Below are 13,142 nucleotides of genomic sequence, written 5' to 3' on the forward strand. Positions count from 1 at the left end.
CCTTAAGACCTGGAAATTCAAAACCAACTAAAACACTTCAATAATAAAGTTGTAAGCTGGCTTGGAAATATGTAACATAGCAACTAATGAATAAAGCACACTTTGGTTTGTGGCTTAGGCCTATAGGAAGCTACAAGAAATGAAAGACAAGTGCCACATTCTGAGGAAAGTTAAAGCATAGTAAAGGAGAAACTTTGAAAATAAATTTTCAAAATAAGTGCTGAATGAAGTTCAGAAATGTCAGGCTTTAAATACTTTAAAACCTCTTATTGAATTTAACACATACATAAATCAAATTTTAAGTTAATGAATTATCATATAATAAATGGAATCATTACATCTATGACATCATCAATCATGCCCAGAATTAGACTCTTACCAACACCAATGTCCCCTTTTCTTCTCCCAGTCAGTGTCCCTTACATCAGGTCAAGGTTAACTACAGTGCTGATTTTAAACACCAGACTCATTTTTCTTTTTTTTTATTTTTCTCTTGTACAATACATCCTGGCCATAGCCTCCACCCTCTCCACAACTCACGGTTCCCTCACACACACACCTCCCCTTCTCCCCAGATTCACTGTTCCTCTGTTTCCCTTCAGAAAAGGTCAGGCTTCCCAGGGATTTCAAGTTAACAAGGAATAACAAGATGCAATAAGACTAGGCACAAACCTTCATATATCAAGGTTGGATGAGGTAACCCAGTAAGAGAAGTGTGGTCCAAAAATCAGGAAAAAGAGTTAGAGTCACATTACTCTCACTGTTAAGAGGCCCCCAAACAACCCAAGCTAAACAACCACAGCAATATGCAACCATAGCATGTATACAGAAGACACAGCACAGCCCCATGCAGACTCCATAATTGCCACACCCATCTCTGTGAACCCCTAAGAGCTCTATTTGGTTGATTCTGTAGGATGTGTTCTCCTGGTGTCCTCAACCCCTCCTAGCTCCTATAATCCTTTCTCTACCCCTTCCACGGGGTTTCCCAAGCTCTGCCTAATGTTTTGGTGTAGGATTCTGCCAGATCCACTTTTCTAGTTTTTAACTTTTCTTTTACATGGAATTATATGTATTATTTCATAGCTGTGTTCTTTTACTCAGCAGTATTATGTCCATTACTTACATTATGAGAACCTATAGTTTGTCTAGTGTTTTTGTCATTAAATGCCACAAAGTATATGTGTACTAACTCAGTATTGCAGTGAGTCTGAAATAACATTTTGCATATTACTAAGAAAGTGGAATAGCCACTCATATTGGGGATGGGGACATTTAGGAACCATCTTTTATAAGCTTTTCACTCAATTTTCAAGACTCTCACTCAATTTTCTGTATTATTGTCTTATTTTAGATAACGGTTTTTGGTTGTATGATATTCAAAGTAAGAGCATGAACTTATCCTTGGGAAGCATACACATACAAAATACAAATCAATCAATATAAAAACTAGAAACACATGTGCTATTCCTATTATGAGAAAAGATAGCCCTTGGTACATGAACAGCGGCTAGCTAGATGCATATTTTTAAGTGGGTAAATCAAAACCAAAATGAAAACAGTAAGACATTCTGGAGGCATCATTTTTCAAGAAACAGCTGCCTTCAAGTGAAGCACGTTGATGTTATGAAAATGTTTAGCTGCAATTTGGGCCATAGAAAAATTGTCACTGGTCAACTACTGCTATATCTTTGAGGGAGTGAAAGGCAACTTTAGTGAATGTTGGAGAGGATTGTTATGAAAGCACATTGGCCCTGTAGTGATGCAAATGAAGAATTAGTCTGATGCTGCCACATGCCAGATGGAGAAGAAAAGGTTGGAGTTCTTTCCACCTGCAAGTTTCACTCTGGCACCTCATAATAGCCTTCAATGTCACAAAATAGAATGGTGTGTCAGAGTGGGTGGACCACAGCTTAAATAATAGCAAGAGAAAAAAGCAAGCCAAGTAAGTAGAATTATTCATTCAACAAAGGATGCCATCTTGGCAGAAGTGTTGTTTAGCGCTATTAATAGCTAGGCATTGGTTGTGCCTGCTTTGTTCTCAGGCTTCTTCACATTGTCACATTTCATGTCAGAAGTGTCCTTGAAGATGTGAGCTGTCAGGGATTGGGATAATTCAATAACTCAACAGGAGAGCCCATGAGGATAAACCAACTTGTCTCCTTCTTAGGCTTGAAATCCATCTTATAGTAAAGGACAAACTAGATTCATTCTTAGTTGTTCTTTATTATTAAATATCTGTTTCTTGAGGACTTGGGAAATGCCCCTCCTTCATCTTAACTATAAATATTTCTCCACTATCTGTTCCAAGAAACAATAACCATACCTTTGTTTCAGAAAGCTATTATGACCACCAGTTGTTACAACAACCTTGTTATAACTACCTTGTTATGACCACCTTGCAAACATGTCTTTGTTTCAAGAGGTTGTTGGGACCAACTTGCTGTGCTTATATTCTGCTTTTTTAAACCCACCTATTTGCCTGCCAAATCCCCTATTTGGATCTCTCCACATTCCTGAACTATAAAAAACCATTATCTTTTGCATGTCTAATGCTGATGTCTTGAATTCTACGTTTAGAGAGAGAGAGAGACCATGTACATGATTTTCTTAAAGCTTCCTTTAATTAATTTGGCCATGATGATTTGGATTGGTCATCTTTCTTCTCATATTTGTGGGATTAAAAATGCCTAGCATGCGTAAGGCACTGTGTTCCATCCCTGTCACTACCTGGCCTAAATCTGAAGAAGTATCATTTCCAGGGAAAGATATGATGAGTTAACAGAGGCCAGGGGTTTCAGAAGCCAAGAAGACCCAGATACAGTGGATAGCATCTGAGACAAATCTCATTAATTTTTATGTTCAAGCTCAAATTCAAAACTAAAAGTGATTTACTATTTTAAAGGGAACATTAAGAAAGTACAGTAAATGAGAATAAATTTAACATCAAGTCTCCTGACTTTAAGGGAATTTTACAGTAATCAATACTTTTTGGTCATACAAGCTCATAAAGACATGGACAATGGCATCAGCATTTTTCTTCATTTACTTTATGTATAGTTTTTTTTTTAAGTCAGGTTTTACTTGGTATTTCAGGAATCTTTGTCACAGAAGTGAAAATAAGCACAGGCTCTGTTGGTATAGATTGTGATTCCTGACATATTTTCTGCACTTCTCAGTTGCAGACGATAGTCACCTTTGAGTGAGAACTTTTCTTTCTCTGCTTTAAAATCAAAACTTAAGCCCAGTCTGCTCCCAATGCATGGATCAGTAGTTTGTTCATTGCTCCTGTTTGATAGTTTGACCACAACTGATCTGATTACAGGCATACTAAAGTTTTCCTCCAACTCCCCCTTTTTAAACCCATGATTACTACTTCCCTTTTTATTTAGCCAGTTGAATGCTCATCAGTATATGAGAGAACTTACTCACTCCTTTTTCCTTTTCTTTAGCATATGGTGAAGTAAAACAAACAAATAAACAACAAAAAAAAAAAAACTAACTTCTTTTAAAAGTCTCATTAGTGTGTTTGGCCAGAATCATGGACAGTGAAAGAATTCAGCAAAGTCAATATCTAGATAAAGGAAGACATGGTTTTGAACACACTGCAAGAAAAACAATAGGAAGATAGTGTCAAAAGAAGTATTTGCAAGGAGACTGTGAGACTGTGGATTTTTATCTGGGAGCTACCTTCCTTTTGGATTGAGTTCTCACTACCTAGTTCCTGCCATGCAAATGAGGTCATACCTGATTGGCCAAATTTGATTCAGGGCAGAGGCTGGATTTGTAGTTAATGTGCATAGTCACTCCTACTCACACAGTCTCTCTGCTTGTGATTTGGCTGGAAAGCAAATCCTCTTTTTCTGTTGTGGAAAGGATAATTCAAAAATCCGGAAGCTCTTGAGAAAGACTTCTTGCCTTGAAAGCCTTGCCTCCTGACATCACACATCTCTGAACCCCTGTTTCTACCATCACATCTTCCTGAACTCTCACCTTCCTGCATCCTTCTTACAATGACCAATCAGACTACATGAAGCTCACTCAGAGAACCAAGATTGTTTCGCCAAACTCAAAATTTCCCATATGGCACATCTGCAAGTCCTCCTTTTCCATGAATGGTAGCATAGTTATAAGTAGGTTTCCTTGGGGATCAATATTCAGATAAATATATACTCTAAGTCTCGCCTCTTTATCCTTTCCTACAACTTCCATGGAAGAAATTCTTCTTCCTACATTGCCTGTTTTTTCCCATCCTTCACTATGTTCAGTGGTTGTGGGCAGCTTCTCTTTGGAGCTATCCTGGCCTAGGCTTGGTTTCTTAGCTCTGCTTTTGTAGGGCTCTGCCACCCTAGTCATGGGATATCAGCTCTCTGGTTCAGTCAGGTTGACTTATAGATGCCTACCTGCTGGGTTACTGAGATCATTTCAGCGGGGCTTTCTGGATCCATCAGCAGATGAATAAAGACACAGAGAATCATTAATTTTTATTGTAACTTAGGTCTTAGCTTGGACTTCCCCCCAGATAGCTCATCTAACTTAATTAACCCAACTATTCTAATACAAATCCCACCACATGTCCCGTTACCTCTCTCTCATTCAGTCCCACCAACTGTTCCTCTCCACATCGCACTGGTGAATCACCAGCATCTGATCCTTCTCCCAGAGACCCTCTCTTGGCCTGAGTGTCCCACATTTTCTCTCTTGCCTAGAATTGGCAATCAGCTCTTTATTAAGCCAATCAAAAGATGAGGGAAGAAGACTGTTCACAAAAATATAACGTAGGTACTGATCCATAAGAAAAGCAATACCAAAGTGCTGACAGTACTCAGCTCTCTGCTAGTTTACCAATCAACAATTAAATATACAGGGACACCTTCACATGGTGTACAAAACATTACCCCAACAGATGATCAAGTAAAATTATGAAAAGAAGTTTCTCCTAATAGAAATAGAAAGTAGTCTATGGACATAGGTTATTACAGTCATTATCTTCAGTGCTTCTTTTGCTTCTGTCCTGGCTTGGAGTCTAGAGGTCTATGCTGACCTGAAAGATGGTTGAGCCTTCTCTTTCTGGCTTGAATTAAAGTCAAGCATCTCTTATTAACATCCTATACTTTAATATTCACTGAGAATAAAAAGATGAATGAGGCATACTCTCTATCCCTACTACCCAGTCTGCAGAGCAAGACAAATAGAACACAAGAATAAAATTCCATGTGGCATGCAGGTTTTAGCCTGTAATCCAGCATTCAGGAAGCAGAGGCAGAATATCATAAATGTAAGGTCACGCTGGGCTACATGGTCAAGTCAAGCCTGGACTATATAGTAAAATCCTGTTTCATAGAACAAAAGAAAAGAGGAACAAAGAAATAAAAGGCAGATGGAGCAAAGGACGAAGGAGGGAGGGAGGAAGGAAGGAAGGAAGGAAAGAAGGACTTCAAAATAATGTGGGGATTGTCTTTCTTCCTTAAAAAAATATCAGGAAAGATTTCCAGCTAAGAGACAATTGAACTGAGTGAAGCAGAAAGTAACTTTTTAGGAAAAGGGTTAAATTATGCGCATTTAGTATTCTCTGTATTCATCGATTATATCTCTACCTGAGGCATTGAACCAATTGCTGTCATCAGCAGGATTCATGCATGAACGTTTCAGAATAATAAGAGTTTCACCCCTGATATTTTTTTCTAACTGAAGCCTAGCAAGGAGAAAGTTGTAAATGGGAAGAGTGACTTGCAGGATGCTCTGCTCTGCCTGTGGCAGGGTCTTAGTTGGGGTTTTATTGCTGCGAAGAGAGAGCATGACCACAGCAAGGTTTATAAAGGAAAACGTTTAATTGGAACTGCCTTACAGTTTCAGAGGTTTAGTCCATTATCATCATGAGGGCAAACGTGGTAGTGTGCAGACAGTCATGGTTCTGGAGAAGGAGCTGAGAATTGTGCATCTTGATCTGCAGGCAGCAGAAGGAGGCTATGTGGCACACCGGGTATATCTTGAGCATAGGAGACCTCAAAGCCCTGCCCCAACAGTGACACACTTCCTCCATCAAGGCCATACCTACTCCAATAAGACCACATTTCTTTATAGTGTCACAACTATAGACAAAGCATTCAAACACGTGGGTTTCTGGGGGCCATTCCTGTTCAAATCACCACAGACAACATGGTATAAATTCATAGCAGCACAGGCTATGTATTTGGTTAGAATATGGTCGCTTCCCAAGCCTTGAGCCAGCCCAGGGAGATGCCAGATGACAAGAATATGACCACATGGCAAAGCTCAGATGACATCAGTCTGGGCTGCAAACTGTGACTCCCTCATTCTCCAGACAGCAGATCAGTAGATTTAATTCAACCCATGCTGTGCACACCTGCTTGGTAAAGCAAAAGACCTTGAGAAGAATACAGACAGGATAAGGTGCAGCAAAGTCCCTGAAAGTCACCCCACAAAATGACCAACCCAAGCAAATCTTTGCATACTTTCAGCAGCATCTAACAAGAGCAATGAATAAAACTAAGCCACTTTAAGGCAATGCTGGTGCTGCAGAAGTAGGAGGTGCAGAAGTAGAGCTTCCTTCCAGAAAGTGTTAGGAACCTCTCTGATTCATGCTTGTACATTCTCAGTAGAAGACTTGCAATTTTATCAAAACAGTGGGCAGCCACCAGACTTCTTGACAGACTACAAAATTAAAGTCTGTTCCATATTTTGATCATGCCCCAATTTTATTTTTGTGAAAACCATGTTTTAATCTTCTGTATTTTTACATTCTACTAATAAGTGGCCTTTAGTTAAATATCAAAATGATAAGCTATGAGCACTCATGCCTATGCATAGGTTACTTTTCCTGTTGCGGTCACACAATACCTGGCAAGTGTAGGTAAGGAAGGACGAGTTTATTTTGCCTCATAGTTTGAGGGTACCATCCATGATGGTGGGAAAGTCATGGCAGCAGCAGCTTGTGGTCACACTCTATCCACAATCAGGAAGCAGAGGGAGATGAGTGTTGGTGCTCAGCAGGAGCCTTGCCAATGGAATGGTGCCATCCATCTGTAAAGTGGGCATTCCCACCTCATTTAGTTAGAAACTCACAGACATATTCAGAAGTCCATCTCCTAAGTCATTCTATAGCCTGTCAAGTTGAGAATCAGTACAGTAACCACCAAAGTCTACAATAGTCAAAGAAAAGCACAGAGTCTGGGATATATTTTCAGTCTATTTGATAAGAACCCTGGGAGCCAACAGTTGACTGGTGGCCTACTGTGCTAGTATATATATATATATCATACGTATATATGCTAGAGTGTTTGGACATTTGGTCTTCAGGTGGTAGTGCTGTTGTTTTGGGAGGTCTTGTAAACTTTGGGAAGTTGAGCCTTGCTGGAGAAAGTGGATCGTCAGGTGTTAGGCCTTGAGGTCCTACTTGTCTCCTCTCTCCCCGATGATCCAGAAAGATATATGATCAAGTAGTTCCATTTGCCATAGCAGAAAGAAGGCCGCCCCACGGTCTTGTCCATCATGATGGATTTTATTCTCAAACCTCCAACAAAATAATCTTCCCTCCCTTAAAATACTTCCTGTTGGGTCACAGCAATGAGAAAATTGACCAGTAGTTTAGTCAAGAGCCCCAGGAGACTATGAAGGTTGATGGATCTGGACCCGGAGGTGCCGGGAGGGGAGGTTACACAAACTGATGCACCCACCAAGGACATTGCAAGCAGATAACCTACACCCCCTTGTTCAGATATAACCAATGGACAGCTCATTCTCCACATGGGGAAGAGGGAGGGCAGAGGAGGAGACTGCCTCTGATATGAACTCTGGTGCCCACAATTCGATCACTGCCCCTTGGCAGAGAGGCCCTGTGGGAACACAGAGGAAGAGGATGCAGGCTATCCAGATGAGACCTGATTGGCTGTGGTCAGATGGTGGGGGAGGAGGACCCCACCTGTCAGAAGTTTAGGGGAGGGGAATAGGGTGGAAAAGGGAGGGAGGGTGGGAACAGGAAGATAAGAGTGAGGGGATTACAATCAGGATGTATTGAGAATAAATAATAATAATAATAATAATAATAATAATAATAATAATAATAATAATTATGGAAAAAACATAAAACAATGACTTAGGTAAAACCAACATTTCTCTGGTATTCTGGACAAAGCTAAGGGATGGCACTAGGGCTACAAAGAAGCAAGAATATGGCCACGGAACCATAGTAAGAGGAGGACTCTGGGGCTGACCTAGGCGCGCTTGAGCAGGACCCAGTAGGATAAGACAAAAGTTAGAAACACACGGTGAACAAAGATGTAAGGAGGCTTAAAGAGACAAAGCTGCAAAGACGTGAAAGCTGACCGAGACGCTGAAAATCCTTCAGGCTGAACTTCTTTCATACATGGAAACTGACTTGTGATCATAACATATTGGGATAGGTTGAAAATAGAGTTCTTAAGAGTGCCATAAAATTCAAAGAAACCACATACAAAGCACACTGTCAGTTTTGAATTAGAGTTAAATGTTTAGCAAACGCTTGCTCACCTGTGAGTGACAGACCAGAGCTAACTCTTCTGATTTAGAACCAAATGCCCTGCCAGGCTACCAGGAATCCCAAGTACAGTCATGCTGGACTGCTTCTGCTATGATAGCTTAGGAAAGTAGATGCAGCTAGAGAACTACTGCCACCTAGTGGTGTTACAGTGTCATAGCAAAACACATTGCTTGCATGTTTGTCCTATCACCGCATAAACCTGTCAGTCACTTGTCACACCAGATAGTCAACTATTGTATTATTTATTACTGGTTTATGTATTTACTGTAATATATGTCAATGAGTATTTTAGAGAACATTCCTTCTACTTGACTTTAACAGTCTCAAGCAGGTCCTTCTCAAAGTATTCTAGTAAAGGCTTTGTGATCCTAGGATGTAACACTCCAAATGTTACTGCCCTGAGGATCCTCCCGCAGGACATGATTCAGAAGCAGAACACGGTGGTGGTAAGCTTGACCTGTGTAGGCACCAGCTAATGTGTGTGCGTTCGTGCCTTCGCTTTAACCAACAAAGAAATGAGTTTAGAAAATTTAAATTTGTGACTTAAAATTAAAAAAATTAAATATAGAATTGAAACTTTAAAAAATGTACAGTAATAAAATGTGTGTCTGTTTTTAGATACACATCAACACATTTGAAAAATATCTCATATGGTAAAAAGGTTTCAATAGGCTAATATTTGACTCCTGAAGCAAATGTTTTTTATAAATTTAGAGTAGCCTATGTGTATCATGTCTACCAAGTCTACAGCGGTATACACAAGGTCTTCCATCTTCAAATGCATTCATCACTCACTCACCAACTCATCCAGAATAATTTCTAAATTCTGGGTGCTTCACTCAGGGCTTTGTCCTAGTACGGTGCGCCAGTTTTCATCCACAGTAACATATCCGCAGTATGATTAGATCACAAATTCTTAACATTATACTATAACTTCCTAACATATTCAGGACACTGACACTCATACGAGTTTTAGCTTAGGAGTGATGGACTAGACCAAGTAGCCAAGATATATATCAGACTATGTCACTCAGATTTCTATAACACTGAAATCACATAAAGATTTTTTTTTTTTTGGTTTATTCCTGTGGCTAAATGAAACATAACCAGCCATTTATATGTGTGGCAATGTGTGTTTGTGTGTGTGTGTGTATATACATCCACATACATGAAAACTACTTATTTAGTTCCACTCTGTGGCAAATGCTTATAATATGACCAAATTCCACTTCTGAGATAAATATTCTTTTTCCATTACAGCTTAGACAGAGCTCTAGGTTTTGCTCTGGCCAGCTAAATATGAGTACAGGTTGTGAAGGCATTGAAGTGACAGTGACTCATTCTCCAAGCCTTTTCCTTCTGCAGTGGCAGCTAGTGATTGTAGAAATACTTCAGGTGGGGAGGTGCTGTAGCTGGGAAGTAGAGTAATGACATATCAGCAGAGAAGACCCTGGTGTCCTGGAGAGCCCCCAACTTATTGGAGCAAAGCGTAATCCTCTGTTGCATCAAGCCGGTGGTATGTTGTCATTGTAGAAAAGTTTCACATGATGTGTATATAGTCAGCTGTTACGGCAACACCAAGAAAACAGAGGCAAGGAGAAAGATGTAGAAATTATGATCTAAAAACCAAAAGAGAAAGTGAGAAAAGAGCCCCTTTCCTGTTCTGTGCTCACCTCTCTTCAGTGATCCTCAGCTGTAGTGGAAGTGTCACATGCCACTAGGTATATCCAGGTGAGTCATGAAAACACTTTGTGAAAAAGTCTAAAAACCATAAATTGCCCAACATCTTACCATCTTGCTAAATTTTCTCTACTTTACCTGTCAAGTCAGAGATGGATGCAGTTGTAGGAGGTCGCAGTAAATTGCAGTCCTAAGTACTGTCCCAAACAATAATTTTTCACAAATAACCCAACCTCTATGGAACCTATATACACTCTGGAGGACCAGAAAATATTACAGCAGCTGTGAAAGCTGCATATAACAATTTCTTCAAACCCTGCATTATTCTACGTGTAACTGAAATATGAGAGTCATTAATAAAATTGTTGACACTGAGGAGGCTATGAAAGATGCCCTGCCTCTGATTAATTCCTGCTTACAGAGCAGGTTTCCCCCTCTTCTCCCCTCTAGACCTGTGTGGAGCAGACAAGATCCATCTTTTATCCATCTACAACTAGGATTTACAGTATGAGATGCTGAAGCACACATCTCACAGCAATAGCTGCCAGACCCACCACTTGACAGTTATAAGTACACCAAAGAAAAGATGTCTTCCTATCTGGGTACACACACACACACACACACACACACACACACACACACACACACACATCAATATATGTTCATGGTTCTTATTTGCTTCAAATACGCAGGGCTTTGGTACAAGAAGCGTGCTTGCTTATGTACTTTTTCCAGTGATATTTCTTGTGATCCTTACAGAAAAATAAAGATATAGATAAATGTGTCCATATTAGAGAGATGAACTAAAGAACGAACTAGGTGGTGAATTTGAAGGGATGAGAGATAAAAGAACAAAAAATAGTGAAAGACACACAAAAGGGGGAGCTCTGGTGATGCTAGAGCATTGTTTTAAAAAGGAGAGAGACAGGAACAGATACAAAGAGAAAGACAGAGAGGGAGAGAGACAGAGATAGAGGGACAGAGACAGAGAGACAGACAGAGAAAGACAGAGAGAGACAGAGAGACAGAGAGCTTTTCTAGGATTCCAGTGGCCCTTTCCTGCCCAGACAGTTCTCCACTGAGTCAGGGTTCAGACAATTGAAGGGCAGGCACTCTTGAGAGCAGCACAGGAGGGCAAGAGCTTCCTTACTTAGAACTGAATATTTAGGGTTAAGGAGGTGGCTCAGTTGGTAAAAATGCTTTTTGTGTAAGCATGAGTACATGAGTTCAGTTGCAAGAATCTATACAAAAATTTATTTTAAAAAAATCCAGCTGTGGCAGTAAGCTTCACTTGTCATACCATCCAGCACTACAGAGGCAGAGACAGGGGTCCCTGGGGCTCACTGGGATTATTTATCCACAGGCCAGTGAACAGCATTGTCTCGGTGGACAAGGTGGATTACTCCTAAGTAATAAAACAAGTTGATTTTTGGCCTCCATACTGACTGGCACTCTTACTCCCCCATGAGCCAAAAAACGTGAATACACTCATGCACAAACAGACAGACATATAAAACACAAACCAGAGGTTTACTGTATATAGAAAAATTCTGCAGATAAACAATTTATTGCAATTCTGCAAACTGTTATTTAAGTTGATCCTGTGATAACAAAAACACATATATGTGTGCACAGCTATGCACATTTCTGTTGGATTCTCTGTTCTTTCTTTAATAGTCATCTGATCCATGTGCCCTCTGCTGCATACACTATCCAGGGGTTCAGAACTGAGTCGTCACTTGACTAGCTAGAACAATACCTTAACACCACACACTCATCACAATGCAGCTGTTTTTTTTAATTATTTTTATTTTATGTGCATTAGTGTTTTGCCTGCATGTATGTCTGTGTGAGGGCGTCAGATCTTGGAGTTACAGACAGTTGTGAGCTGCCATGTGGGTGCTGGGAATTGAACCCGGGTCCTTCGGAAGAGCAGTCAGTGGTCTTGAGCTCTGAGCCATCTCTCCAGCCCCCAATGCAGCTGTTTTTTAACTTGATCATAAAAGCCATCAATATTTCATACATCATTAAAGAGGACAACATCTTAGACAGTGTTTGTTCTGGTTTTGACATTGGGTAAACTGAGTCCTTAGGATATAAAAGTGGCGTGGCCAAGGCCGGAGGGACTCAGGCACAGAAGGCAGAGTGACATGGAATTGAATGTTTTCAGATTGTTGCTTTTCAATGCAACAATTTTTCTGGGGTTTAAAAGTCTTAAAACCGCAGATTTATTGACGTCCTCTGTTCCCCTCCTACCTCCACCACTTCCTTCTTTAGATATCTTACATCTTTTTTTTTTTCCAGTTTTCTTCCTTCAGTGAAAACATGTTGAAAAGACATCGTCTATACTCTTGGGGGAAAAAAAAGTCAGCCACGATTCCAGTGCCAAAACAATTCTCCTTCTTCTGGTACATTGTAGTTGTTTTTACCATATATTGATCCATTTTTCTCCTAGTGAAGTCTTTACGACTGGGCTAGTTTATATCCCGAGAGTTTTATTTTTCCAGGTGAGTATCGACCTTTTTCTACTCTTTGTCTCATATTGATACATGTCAATTTCGAGCTATATATGAGGACTACGGAAATTGTTTTAAAAAATCAGGCATATTTAAGCTGCCCCTGGAGCAGCCGATGTATTTTCTGAATATTCATTTCCTTACTTCTGGACAGAAGAGGATGCTGTTTAAGGTTTGTTTGCTCGAGGCGAACCCTAAAAACCCGGTCTTGGGTTCTTCATTTGTGCCTGGGAAGAAGAGGGGGGCTGTACAACCTGTTTGGGGTCACTAGGTCACGGACGCCCGTGGATAGCATAATGCCCCCTGCTGTTCTTCCTTATGCAGCCTCACTGCATCCTTTCAGATCTCTTGCCTGTGCAGCTCGCTGTTCGCCTGGTTGGAGCCGCCAGGGGGCGCTGTGGCCCGGG

This window comes from Acomys minous, assembly GCF_964271855.1.
Source record: "Acomys minous genome assembly, chromosome: 17".
Lineage (NCBI taxonomy): Eukaryota > Metazoa > Chordata > Mammalia > Rodentia > Muridae > Acomys > Acomys minous.